The sequence below is a fragment of the Equus caballus genome, chromosome 19 (genome assembly GCF_041296265.1).
Source record: "Equus caballus isolate H_3958 breed thoroughbred chromosome 19, TB-T2T, whole genome shotgun sequence".
NCBI classification, from domain to species: Eukaryota; Metazoa; Chordata; class Mammalia; order Perissodactyla; family Equidae; genus Equus; species Equus caballus.
Window position 1 is genome coordinate 63,517,411 of NC_091702.1, and position 14,756 is coordinate 63,532,166.

At 37.6% G+C, this 14,756-nt stretch overlaps 1 protein-coding gene across 2 annotated transcripts in view; it reads right to left on the reverse strand.

The window, feature by feature from the left end:
- ZPLD1 (zona pellucida like domain containing 1) overlaps positions 1-14,756 on the reverse strand; it is a 219,663-nt gene that overhangs the window by 57,755 nt on the left and 147,152 nt on the right. The gene's annotated exons all lie outside the window — the stretch shown is intronic.

A 14,756-nucleotide genomic window follows, 5' to 3' on the forward strand; every position in this document is an offset into this window, starting at 1 on the left:
AATGTTATCCAGGCTATTGAAAAAGCTACAAAAACGTAAATCTTCAGTAATTTACTGTTTGATGCCATAAGTAAATAGATTATAGTCTGAGCATCTGCTCATGGTTCAAAACATACCTTTAAAATACGATCTCCTAGCAGAAAAATATGATTAGTATCTCTGCATCATTATCATAGACCTTCTTTAAAGGGAGGGAAAAAAGCTTTAAATGTCTGAAAGAAATGTAGAATTTGCTGCCATACCTAACATGATCTTGTTATTATATTATGCAGTTGTTAACAATAAAGATGACTATATTTTATTTTGAGGACGTTTCTGAAAGTCTCTAAAAGTGAAAGTACATACGCCATATTTCCAGATTTTTATATCCAGCTAAGTATTATAATAGTCAGTAAAGAAAAATAAAAAATCACTTAGGGACATTAAAAAATGTATAACTAGAAGCAATGGTTCAAATAATAGTTCTGATATATGTCTCAAAAGATAAAGCTAGTGACTGAAAAATGAAATAATAAAGAGATATTATCTATTATGTATTAAAAGAAATACTAAGTTTTTAACTGAATTCAATCCCTTTGCTTTTGCTATCAAATTTATTTAAACTGACAGTTTAAAGATGTTTTTCTTTGGCCCCAAAAATCAATTATAAGCAGCCAATTCAGAGTGGCAAAACAAATAATGTCACATTCCTAAGAACCAAAAAGATTATTGTCTCACATACAGGAAGCTAAGAAGTGAGGTTTCTTTCTCAACATCAACAACAGCTGCTTTTACCAAGGGCAATCTTAGGATAGAGGGAGGCTAAGCGATCACCCAAGAAATGGAAACCACAATGTTTCCTCTAAATCATGGAGGACTTCTCCCAGGTTATGTGAGATTCCATGTCAATTCTAACAATACTAGGCTAATCGTTAAAATAATTTTCGTTTAAAAGAAAAACAAACCATAATTATTTTCAACTATCGTTATCATCTTTGTAATTAGAGACGATGCCACCCATATTCAGCCAGTTTCTCTAGTGTGATAGAACCCTGGTAAGAAATCTCAAATACAAATCGTCTGTTTGCTTCCATTAATGGAACTTCTGTGGGCCACAGCCCACTGGCAGTGGACCGTGGATGGGACTTAAGTCTGAAATACAATGGTGTGGCAAATCCTAAGCAACTTTTGACCTCAAGCTCTAACCTCAAAATTGAAGAAGCTACAGAAAGGGTCAGTCCCTTCTCCAAATCTGATCAAAATATTAGGGATGGGATTGCAGTTCACAAAATAAAATTTTGTTTTTACTTTTCTGCACCCAAATATGGGAAGACGTTTTTCGCTTCCTTTTGCTATATTTAAGATACTTCCTAGCCCAACCCTAAGCCATCACTGGGACCACACCACCAGAAGAATTTTCCTGGAGGTTGCCTTGTATCAAAAAACATGATTAAATTAAAATGAGTTTTCTGTGCTTACTAAAAAGGCAGCATTTGCAGTCACTTTAGGTGGCTTCAGTGCTGGGCACTTACCCAAGTCCCTGGTCCTGTGGAGTCAGCTGTCCTCCATGTGCCTGGTTCTGCTGCATGTGACTGAGTGTTCAAATGCCTGGCCTTACCAAACTGTTTCAGAAAAGATTCAACCCTTCAAATGAGAGAAGAGTTGCTCATTATGAGAAGTCTTTAAAATAAAAAAAAAAGAAACCTGGATTTTAGACAAGCAAACGCTCCACAGGTCTCAGAAGGTTTGCAAGACTAATCATCACCGACATGAAACTTGAGCTCATCTTTACAGACCTTTGTTTCTTTCCAGCTACGTCTCTTTCAATTTTTGTTTCATTCCCTTACTCCTTTTTCCAACTTGCTTTTGATCTTCTATTTTATACTGCACAGAAGTCTTGAGTGGTATGTGTGAAGTGAGCCATCACCAACCCGATGAGGGAAAGCCTGCTGGTCTAGAGAAAAATCATAAAGTAGGAAATAAGGCCTGAGATTGGATGCGGAGTGAATCTGCGTGGTTATCAATGTCCTGTTGTGCTTCGTGAAAGATGCCTGGTCCTTTCAACACTGCATTTCATGTAGCGATGAAAACGGGATATGGAATATCATCGTGAAAACTGGTTTGAGTGGGATAATGATGATTAAGGGGCCGTCAATGCAAAAACCCAACAGGACCCAATTGTGATGAGTGAGCTCGATGCTGAACCTGCTTCATAATCTCTGCTTTTGTTTAGAGGCCTCCAAACAACTCTCACTCCACCAGCCTTTGGAACTTGGGCCCAGTTTGGACGTCATCTAAGCATTCCACCTCAACAGCTCTTATGATTTCCCACTGAGAAGAAAAGTGGGAAGCTGGGATCCAGGTGCCACAAGGAAAGCTTTTTGAGATACTTTGACCATAGTAAAGCTTTATGCACTACTGTGCTTAGGGACGACCATGTAGAAGATTGAAGCCCGTTGTGTTGATTTCTATTGCTACGTCGACTGTGTAACGAGTATGGCTATCCTGAAAAAGCACATTGCTTTCACAGTAATACCACTGGCATATACTTTTCTAAAATTTCATTTTATTCAACTGGCTCAGGATACTTTAACAACATTTACTTTCTCAATTACTTCTGTGACAGAGGCATGTTGCCTTTGGCCACTGTGAACTGAGATTAAAACCCATGAATTCAGCCTTTTAAGATTTCTAGTCACTCCCCTGAACCAAATGCTTCCCCTGAATGGTAAGTGAATTTAAAGCTAATGTAACTACCAGAAAAATAACAGCCAGAGGCAAGTCACGAACCTTCCATCTCCTGTTTAGTGTTGAAGAGAGTTCCATGTTTTCCACCCCAAACAAAACCAGGCTCATGTTTTCCAGGGGAGTGTCAGCCCCATAAATAAGCAAACTTATAATACCATTCTACTCATGAGTAAATATGAGATACATGAATCTACCGATTTTTTGAATATCATTAATATAAATTTCCTTGTATTTTTGTGGTTAAGAACTCTTATTAAAAACATAAAAATGATTCCAGGAAACCTCTTTTAGGTCTTCCTAATTATGTTGACAGGAACTGCAGCTTTTCCTCACTCTGCACAGGCTGTTTTACTCTATAATGAGGCTTTCGAGCTTGGTGTTTCCAAGCAATGTTTCAGGCTTTACTTGGAGTGCATATCTGCTGTGTTCTCTACTATTTTAAAAGCTAAAATGAAAATGCAACAGGTTCAAGCAGCAATTAATAAATTCTGTCATTTATAGAAAAAATCAGTAGCCTCCATCCTATGAGAAAAAGATCATTTCATAAATATTGAATACCACTACCCACATACCCTACAAGTTGGTTAGCTAAAAAGACAGTAATTCCATTAGAGGCTTTCAGCAAGGAAAAGATAAAATAGTTGAGATAAAGTAGCTGACATTATTCGTTACTATTTTGCTTCCAAAATGTAGTGAACAGCTATGTCATACGTTCCACAAACTTTCAAGGGAAAATTTTGCCAGTTATCTGAAAACTCTGAGCCCTTTCTTAAGGGGATTTCTTGCCTTACAGTTTGTGTGACATGGCTGAATATTTGATTAACCATAGATGCAGCATATGCTTGTATCAGGGAATCATTTTAGCCATATAAAATATTCATCAGTAGCTGATAGCACCAGAAGTGGAAATCTGAGCAGCTATCCTGTCCAGAAAACGATTGAATGTTTCACAATCAGAAGACAGGAGACCAACGCCCTTTAGTTCTTAAGGAAAGCTGAATTTAGACAAGGCAGGAGCCCTGACTAGTAACCATTTCCTTAGACTAGATGGTTCATTCCCAACTTCCTTTAAAAATCAGATAACTAAACCCTCAATGATTGGATTGCTCCAGCAAAAAATTGAAAGTAAAAATCCCTCCTTGTCACATAAAGCTATAGCAAAGCATAGTTAATAAGTCAGTACTTCAGAATCTTGCTTATAGGAGAGTTACTTCTATCATTCAATATAAGTATCATTTCAATACGGGACATGAAGGTGAGATTTCGTGTTTCCATTATTAGAGTCAAACCTAGAGTGATGAAATTGGCATTCAGTGGCAGTTGGTGTAACGGATAAGGGATGAAGGTTGATTTCCACTGTAGTCTCACAGTTATTTCTCAGTGATGCAACTGCACCCAGGGCTGTCCTTGCCCTATCTTTGCTGTGTACACTTACTTCCCAGATGATTCCATCCCATCCAGTTTCATAGCACTTGTCGTTTTCTAACATACTACATAACTTATTTTATGGGTCTTCCCCCTGCTGACACACACCTGAGTCTAATCCCCCTGCGGGGTCTCCTTGCTGCATAATGCTCCCTAGTACCCAGAAGAACATCCAGCATAGAAGAAGCAGTCAATAATGTATTTTGAGTAAATGAATGACAAAACACAGTAAGAGATTACAGAAGATGTACATAACTCTTTATTACAATTTGAAAGTGGGGAAATATGTTTTTCTCAAAGTTAAAGGAAAAAGTAGGTAAGACCAGTTTTAGCATAATTTTCTTTTAAAGCAAAATTTTAGCTTCACACTAAAGAATTGTATTATAAAATAAATATAAAAGCTTTGTATGTCTAAACCTCTATGCTTGATGAAATTTGTACCATCCAAACATTTAGCCTCACTTTCTGTTCTTTTTTTGTTTTAAAATGGCCCTGAACTCAATACTATAAAGGAACTCATAAATATACATACCTTTATTTTTTGTTTTGCTTCAAAGAATCAATCCAGCAGCCAGAAAATAGTTTTTAGTATCCTAGATGCCTCCCTACCAAGCTACTTTAGTTTTCATTTTCAGGTGGCATGTGGGCATTTCCTGGACGCAGCCTGAGGGCTTTCATACTGCAGAGCTGAACTGTAGGAGAGCTGTAGGTTTTTCAGATCCTCACAAAATCACTTGTAGCCCATGTATTCTTATACATAAATAAATTGGCTCTACGTCCTAATGGGATTTCAGGCCACACAGCATTGTAGACAAATTACAAAAGCAGATTCAGCCACACTCGAAAGAGGACCCAAACAAGCTGTATACATAAGTGCAATCGATTTCCCAGCTCGACAAGTAATTTAACCAAATATTTCTAATCTCAAGAGTCTAAAAGCCAAATAAATTAGCCTTACTTTTTGATCAGCATAAATTGTTAGTTGATAAGTTAGCAAGCAGCTATAAGGCTAGCTTTATCGTCGTTTTATTGTATTGAAGATATTTTTGTACCACAAAAAGGGAAAATGTTATTAAAGGAATGTTGAATTCATTATTTTAAGACCATCAGTGGAAATACTGATAATATTGTGGCTCATATATCACATGATACTAAGCCTCTGTTTGTTTTTTCAGGTACTTTTAGAGATTCCTCTTATGTAAACATTAACTGATATATTCTAGATGTTTTCAATGAAGAATTCATGGTGATTACAGTATTTACAGTACAATAACTTCTTAGTAGTTATTTATTTACAGATGATCAATTTCAGGAACTAGCTTTACTAGGTATCTGATATTGAATAACTTTAAGAAAGCTTTTAAATCACCCCTAGATTTATAAGGCATTTCCTTGTTTCTTGGATTACTTAAGCACACTCATTTCTGGAAATGCCTGATCAAAAGCATTAAATGTAAAATAATTGTAAATTGGAGCACTGACGGCTATAAAAGTGCAATTACTGTATCAGTTCACCGATACAGTGCGATTTGCCAATAAAAGCACTGAAACTGTGGTTTGTATTTCCAGCAAATCTTTGTTGAAAGCCACAAATTGGATAATGGCAGGAAAAATTGTTCTCATAATATCTCTATTGCCATAATAAGGTGGGCCCATTCTTTTTAAAACCAAGGGTCTAAGACATTTCTAAGCCTAAAACATAGGCTAACACAATAGTTTCAATACACATTTTAGGACGGTGGCAGTTTCTCCCAAACTCCTTGGTTGAACAAACTTTAAGGCCTTCGAGGGCTGGAAGGTAATGTAAATAAGTGATGTGAGCCATCTGGTGAATGGGCATATGTGCGTATCGAGTAAGTAGTTCAAACTGTGGCCAATGTTGCCCGAAATTCCAATTTCTCAAGAAAAGAGCAGACTAAGGTTCTTATTTGCAACCACTCGAATTTTATATGTTGTTTCATGTTTTTAAATCTTTTGCACATATTTGGACTGAATTAAACCTTTGAGCTACCAGTTTGCCACCTTGTCTAGACTTCTGAAAAGTCAATGATATTTTCTTCTAGTAAAAAATGAGATAGCTTCCTGCCAAAATCTTGTTCTTTTTAGACAGTACTGCTCAATTACCCAGTAGAGGCATTTTCCTGAGTCACAGAGGAAATTCCTATGCCCGTTAGTACATTCATTAGACTGAATGTCTACGGGACCCAACATCTCAGTTTCACGTATATATTTTTATCACATAAAAAGTCACCACATCTTGAAGAGGAAAATGGGAAGTCCAAATGTGCCATGTTGATATTAGTTCTATTATAATCATTTCAAAGTAGATTGGTCATAACATCATAGTTGCTTTTTGACACACTCAGGAAGATATTCAGTGCCATTATCCTAACAAAACAGAGGATAAGAGATGAAGAACAAAATTAATATGCTTTAGTCTTTTAAACCTATGGCTTTGACCTACAGAAACATATCAGTTAGGGATGAAACTGCAACACATATGGAAAAATATTCACTCCCTACACCTTCTTCATGAATGAAGCCGTTAATCAGTGTTTCTCCATTGTGATTTAAAGAAATTCTTTCCACCTTCTAACTCCCCTCTCCATATAACCAACATTAAATATAACAATGAGAGTCTATCTATACCTATATCTATATGTATATCTATCTATATATATATGAAGAGAGAGAGATGTATCTCATTTGTTCCGTTTCTTTGGAAGACTTGACTAATACAGACAGCTAGTTTTACACATATTGCTACTAAACTCCATTTCTCCTATCTTATAACTTTACAGATTTTTTCTTTTTATCTTTTTTATTTATTTTTTACTTATCTGTTTACTTATTTTCTTTTTATTCTTTTGTCTGCACCAAAAATGAAAATTTATACTTATTCACAACAAACTTTATCTTATTGAGCCAACTCGTTATTCTTGGCTGAACGATCTTTTGAAGGCTTGAATCTGATCTCCCACATACTCACTGTCTGCCCAGGTTTATGTAAAATACAGAGAATAGAATCATACTTGCTTCGTCAAGTCTTGTCTTTTGAAGTCAGATCAGTGTAAGAGTTACGTGACTTTCTAAGGAAATGGTCTACATCAGCCAGAGCCAATGTGAGTGTTGTTACTGTTTTTCCCAAGTGTAAGAGCTACCTTAATAGCTATTTTGAATCATACTAGCCAAATTAGAATGCTCAAGTTGAACAACACAGTTTTTTCTTACCTAGCTTATTAAATTCTCAGAAGAGTCAAAACCCTTTGAATAAATAATCCCAAATGAGTATTGAATTGAGCCCATGTACCCCAAGGGAATTTAGACCATCTGCTAATTCTACTGAGTGAAGGCTTTCTTTTATATACTCTCAGCTTTGGAGAAATGGAATCCAATTTGCCTCTAGCTCCCATCTTTTCAACCCAGAGTTAAGTACTCTGTCTATCTAAAACAAACTTTTACAACCACTTTGTGTTATTTGAAACCCAATGTATTTCTCCCCAACAATGAACACAGATGGGTATATCAAGGACATGGGAAAAGTATTTCTCAAACAGACACAATTCTTTCTTAGAATCTGGTGTCCTTTAAAAGCATTTTCTAAAACATTTGTTAACCTTTATATAAACAATTAATAGGTCAAATAATTCTTTCCTTTTGCTCAATAAATATTTTGGAAGGTGACCGTTATTGCATCTTGAAATATGACAGAAATCTATTGGTATTCTTATCGGACCACCCTTTCCATCCCCCACCCTCTTTCTGAACACAGGCATGTGTAGCAGCCTTTCATGAACAAGGAATCCATTCAGGACTTACAGCCCTGGGCCAATTTCCACTCAACAGGTTTCCTATGCACTGGTAGGTGCCAAACAGCAAGTCTCGTGTTTCTCCAAAAGAATTCTGAATAGAGAGGGGATTAAACTCTAAGTGGCTTCCTGATTTCACCATTTCTGAAGTCCAGTGTTAGGTTGCTGAAAGGTCACTTCATTTGTACCAGCAGGAGACTAACAGGCTTTAGAGATTGAGTGAGTGATGTAATAATTTGTGTGTGTGTGTGTGTGTGTGTGTATGAAATATTGGAATAGCTAGCAATCTGTTGCATTAAAAGCACATACACATTTTTGAGCTTTTCTTCGTTTTTTGAAAACAGCTCTTCCGTGATTTCAGGTTGAAATGAGGAATGTGAGGAATGTTTAAACCTGATTTCAGGTCTAAATTAAATTATTGTAATTTTAATAGCAATCTGTGTAGTAACAGAAAGCCAAAAGTAAAGAAATGCATGTATTTGCCCAATACTGATTCTTAACTCTACTCTAAGAAAATATTTACTCATTGTCTGACTATAAAAAGTAAAATGTCCTCAGGATGGGAGTGCACCTATAAATGTCCAGTCTATAAATACCAAAAGCCAAACTGCAGCAATGGCTCCACACACTCATGTTCAATCAGATCAATATACAATCAAGATGAAAGAGGAAACATAACTCACCCTGAATGGGGCACTCTCCAAATTATCAAACATGAAATTAAACAGGAGAGAAAACAGTAAAACTATTGCTTTAATGAATATAATCAGTCATCTGGAAAATGAGTTCTATACAGATATAATGAGTTCCCAAGAATAATTTGTGCAAAGTCCAATAGATAGTGTTAGGCTTGTATAAACCTTGCCTAGTGCCATCTTGTGTAAACCTTGTCTGGTGCCATCTTGGTGGTGATTTTTTGTACTGAGCACTGTCCAGCATCCCCTGTGCCCTCTGAGGCATGGGACTGCTGAATAGCCACATTTGAACCACACAAGCACGCAAGATTATCTGTGAAGGTTTATTTGACGTGGGCCACAGTTGAGCTCTCACCTTGAAATCAAGAAGTGGCATTGCTGGAATTAACAACTTTGGTAGAGTTAGTTTGTAATCCCTACTTCAGTAAGACATGGAAATTCCATAGGCAAGGGTTACTCACTGATATTCCACCTAAGGGATTTTCCTTCTTTTCAAGGAGGTTGTGACTTCCTCCATTTTTAAGAAATGCAAGTTAAAAAGATTCAGAAGAGTCAGGAAACAAATACTCCATAGAACTGAAATTAAAGGATAAAATTAATATCTTTGATATGTTAACATGTTTTCAAATTAATTTTATTTTGTATAACTTTTATATTACCAAGGGCAATGTTCTGGCCAGCAATATGTGTGAGTGTGTTTTTGTCAATAGCCGTGTATTCTGTTTATTGAGGACTGTCCCCAAGGTACATTGTGCTAGATATTTAGAAAATCTCTTGAGGATCAAATACATTTTTTCCTCAAGCTCACTGTATTATTACATTTGTTTATTTTTTTCAGTCATGGCTGAAGTAGGTGGTTTCCACCCACTTCTAAACTGATTTAAGGGATATTATAAGAAGAATAGATACAATAAAGCTACTATGAAAAATGTAAAGTACAAGAGTCAAACAGGGAAAGAGGGATTTAGTTTAAGAGTCCGTAAAGGAACGCTGAGTAAAATAGGAGCATATCTTCAACAGCAACTTAATAGAAAATGAAGAAAACAGCCATTCTTTTTATACTATTTCTTACCACTGCTCTCAGGGAAAAAAAACTTGAGAAGAAAAGGTTAAGTGATAGGAATTTTTTCTTTTCTTTAAGTGTCTCAATCATCTTCTGGGAATTTTTCTTTTTCTCAAGACTTAGTCCTCACTTTCTACAGCAATCACCCCTGTGCCAGACATTGTTAATTGCCCTCCTAATATCTCTTTTCTTCATCTCCCGTTCTAATAGGACACAAATTAATTCAGTGGGTAATGTTTCCACTTTAAAATACTTGGCTTTCCACACTCCCATGAATCTGAAGACAGGCATGTGACCCAGTTCTAGGCCAAGAGGTGTAAGCAGCAGTTAAGGTTGGGCTTTTCAGGGTGTTACGGTCTTCCTGACAAACCAGGCAAACCTACTCAATATATCTCTTGCCCTTTTCCTTTCCTTCCTTCCTAGAATTGAAAAGTGATGTCTAGAAGGGCAATGGCTTTTTTGGTCAATATGAAGAGAACAGCCTTGAACTAAGGATGACAATGCTGACAGCTGGGGGGGGTTGGGACCTTGATGTCGTCATGTAACCATAACAACCGTGGACTACTGTCTGCCTCCAGACTCTACATTACATGAAAAATAAGATAAATAAAATAAAATAAAGGACCTGACTGAGTTTCTGTGACATATAGCTGAGTATGACCTTAACTCTTAGAATTCCGTTATGTGACCCTTCTTGCTCTGGTTCAGGTGTTCCTTCTTGTTTCTATGGCATCTCCTATGATCCCAAACACAGTACTTTCTGTCCCTCATGACATCATAAATTTCAAGAAGACAGAAGTCATGCCAATGTCTCAATCAATGATGTGTCTAGAACCTTGCACATGTCTACACAACACATAGTGAGCACACAGTACATTTGTTGAACATGGGAATAATGAAGAAATGATTGAATTACTATAATACCCACCTCTCTCAGATCTACTACTAACACCATAGTCCAGAATTCCTCTTTTTTTTTCACCTAGACTATTTTAATAGCTTCCTCATGGTTCTCCCTGAGTTCTCCTTGCTTAAAAACCCTTCCCTAGCTTCCCATTACGTTTAGAATAAATCCTTTACATGCTCTGTAAAGCCCGTACCATCTAGCTACTCCCCGCTGCTCTGGATCTTTCTCCTTCCATTCTCTTCAGTATGCGCCAGCCACATTGGCTTTCTCTCGGTTACTGAAACATTCCAAGCTTATTCTCACCTTAAGATCTTCGTGCTAGATGTTCCATTTCCATGGGTTTTCACACAACTGTCTCCTTCTTGCCTTTTCAATCTCAGTTTAGATCACTTCCTCAGAGAGGTCACAGCTGATAATTGAATCTAAAGGACCTCACCAAGCCCTCTATCCCATAATCTTGGGCCGTAAAGAAAATATTTTTGCTTCTGTGTAGTTAGGACTTCCTGAGAAAACCTTACTGAACTTGGAATCTGGGCTGAAACGCAATCCTTAGAGAGAGACTTACGACTGAATAAGAAATGAGAACTCCAGAGAGCTTTACCTTTCCAGAGGTATCTGTACATTTCAAGGGGAGATGCAATCCAGGACCAGGGAGACATTCCAAGTGGTGAAGACCCAGGATCTTTCTCATTACTTCTCCAAGGAAACTCCATCAAAAGAGGAGGGAAGACAGCTGCCTCTCACTCCTAGGTAAATGTGCAGATGCATTTTTTGGATGAAATGTCTAGAGTGTAGAGTGACATCTGGCTTTCACCGCATTGCCCCAGAAAGAGGACATTGTAGCACAAGGGAACTGGCACGTTATTACCTGCTATAAATAAATAACAAGAAATCTTCTCTGATCCAGAAAACTCATGTTGGCATTCAGGTTAATATTAATAAATATAGTATTAAAAACCTAATATCTCCTTTTTTTTATAGTTCTTATCATCTGATACTAGGTATCTGCATCACTGTATGGTGGTCTGTGAGTCCAGAGTCTTTGCTATGTTTATGCCCCGTGTCTAAAAGAGCTCCTAGTAGGAGATCAATAGATACTAGTTGAATGAATAAATGAATCAATCACTGAAATGAGAATATTTTGGAGAGCTGGATTGTGTAGCTTTCTACTGATTTGGCTTAAAGCAGAGGGGGTATTACAAATTTTAGAAGAAATGATTATCTCAGCTGGCCTCCTAAAGAATAGTTAACGTAACATATATTTGAAAATAAAGGTTTTTATAAATGCCTCAAATTAAGACATTTTGTTTTTATAATGAACTAATTTCCTTATGACTTAGCTACTAGCTGTGTAGTTAAGGAGATTTATATTCTATATCAATATTGAACAATTTATCTGTATTCCTGCCCAGCTGCAGAGCAGCTGAGTTGAGCAGGATGAAGACCTCTCTCAAAAAGCAGTTTTAGTTCCTCCCATCTGTCTGAACAAGAACACAAGTAAATCCTCAGAGTTCCGAATCCTACATTAACTGAAAAACTTTAAAAGAGCCTACTTTAGCAATTCTCAATATCTTTGAGTACCACCTGAGCACTGACAAGAATTTAAATATGAGGAGGACTACACCTTAATGGCATTCAAGATGAGTTATTCCCAAAACACACTCCACAGGACCTGCACAGCAGACTTGTTAAGCGACATCCACTTGGAGACTGAGAAATAGCTTCCAAAAATGGTAATTTTCCTTTTGGTGGAGTTGATATTGAGCTCTTACTTCTGAGAACATTTGCACAATTTGTTCCAGCCAATCATCTCATTTTAGAAACAAAACAAATGTATTGACACCAGAAACATTTGCTAAATGTAATTCTTAAAGATTTCACTCAAAGAGAAAGTTGGATTCTGACTCATGATGGTAGATTAGAGAATGGCTGGAATTAATGAACCATTCTCTTAAACATCAAAAATTTTAAACCAAGGTTTACAGTAAAAATCATTTCTCCTTTAAGATCTGCTGAACGTAGCATGTATTTTTTAAATTCCATCGTAACAAATGAGTCAAAATTACATAGAATTTGAGGAGAATGTAAACAAAATGTAAACTTTTGAAAGCAAAGCTGACCATAACCAACATATTTGGTCAACCATTTAGAGAGGTAGCCATCCTAAAAGATTATTTACAAATGTGTTGCAACTGTACATAAGAGGGTACAGACTAAAATCCCATTGGGAAGGTATCAACTAAATATAACTGATAGAAGATAAGCTATACGTTTGGATGTTGAAGGTCGCCAAACCCAATGCCTTCTTCAGGAGGGTAAAATCTGGGTCAGCAAGAGTTGAGAAGTAAATACCGTGTGTTTGTGTCTCTAGCACACTCCACTGAACAGGGCGCCCTGATTGGCAGGTGCGAGCCTCTGGCCCTCTCAACAGGTGTGTCCCTGTAGTAAAGAAGGGTGCATGCCAATCTATTAACACTGTTTCTAAAGATCATGTAAATACTTTTGGTCTGAGTTTTCTTAAAATCATCTGATTTCCCAAACAGACATCACTTCTGAGAAGAAAATGTGGTGATCCTCCCATGTCAGTGTTTCCAACCACTTATCAATTCAAAATAAATTAATTCTTCGTGAGGCTCTTGCAGTTTAGTAGGCATAAATCAGTCTTCCAGAAGCTAATACCTACAGAGAAAGATAAAATCAAGTTCTAGAACCTACAAAACTTAGAAATAAGATTTAGAACCATAGTGATACCATAACTGTCACTACATTATATATTATACCTGTAATTATACATTATATATTTTATATATTATACAGTACACGAAGCAATACTGAAAGGGTCATGCTCTTGTTAATTTGTCACCCTTGCAAAGAAAGATGTTTATGAAGGCCTGAGGCGAGGGCTGGGTACGTAATTTGCAGGGTTCAGCGCAAATGAAAAAGTGGACTCCTTATTCAAAGGTAGGGAAAAAAGGCTTTTCTGTTCTTCTGCAATCTCTCAACCTGTCATGTGATTTTTACTCGCTTTTGATGTCCTGCTCCCTTGGGAATGAGACTACCTGCTGGTCAGGTGCAGACCCTCAGAAATGCCCTCTCCACACTCATGCCTGGGCCCCCACTGGGGACTGAGGGCAAGAGAAGTCAAAGGGTGGAGGCAGGGGAGTGGGCTGCTGGGCACCCGACCAGGTGAGGTAGGGAGGTGACAGGAGGCAGGACCACCTGTGAGTAGAAGCTCCAAGACCCCAGCGCATACTCCATCATTACAATGGGACAATTTTGATGACAAAATACAAATTTAAAGACAAAATTATTAATAATTTCAGGATGACCACATTGCATCAAACCCTAAACATCAAGCCCTGTGTTATTGCTCTAGTCACATGCCCATGAACCTGGCCCTTCCTAAGGTAGAAGCAGTTAAAGTCTGCTGCCCCTGGCCCTCACTTCATCTGCCTCATCTGTTTCTACCATCCCCGGGCTGGTCTGTTTGCTTTTGGGTCTCTGTGCTGATGTGCTCTTTGCAGAGAACCCTAAGCTTTGCTGTCTGCCATTGCTCTGTACCCACTTGCCCTCAACTGCATTCATATTGCTCTTGCTACAGAAATTTATGTTCCTAATTGCTATGCACAAATTCCCACAGCACACCAACAGCAGAAGGTACGGCACTTCTCTAAAACTCACTTCGAATGCTGATGTTTCTTTCTAGTCACTCCAGTGCAGGAAGGGGGAGTTTGACCTCTAAGACTTAAGTCAGGTCCAGGCTGAAAGCAGCTTAAAAAAAAGAGCCCCATGGCTCAAATATCCTCTCCTCTATGTGAGGCTCTCATCTCTGACTATAAAAGATGCCGCCAAGAAGGACCAAACCTACCCCTTACTGATCTAGTTGGGGATGTGCATTTGAACATTCTGAGTTACAATGAACTGCGAGTGTAAAGGCCTGGTCTGAGGGGTTAGGGAGTCTTCTGTCCTGACCACCTCTTCACTAAAACACAGAGTCTAAGATATCAGGTTACTAATTAGTCCAAGTATGACCTTGGACAAGTCACTTCATATCTCTCTCATTCTTCATCCATCAAAAATCAAGAGGTTGATATTAAGGTCTCTAAGATCCTAAAAAATTTTAAAAGCAT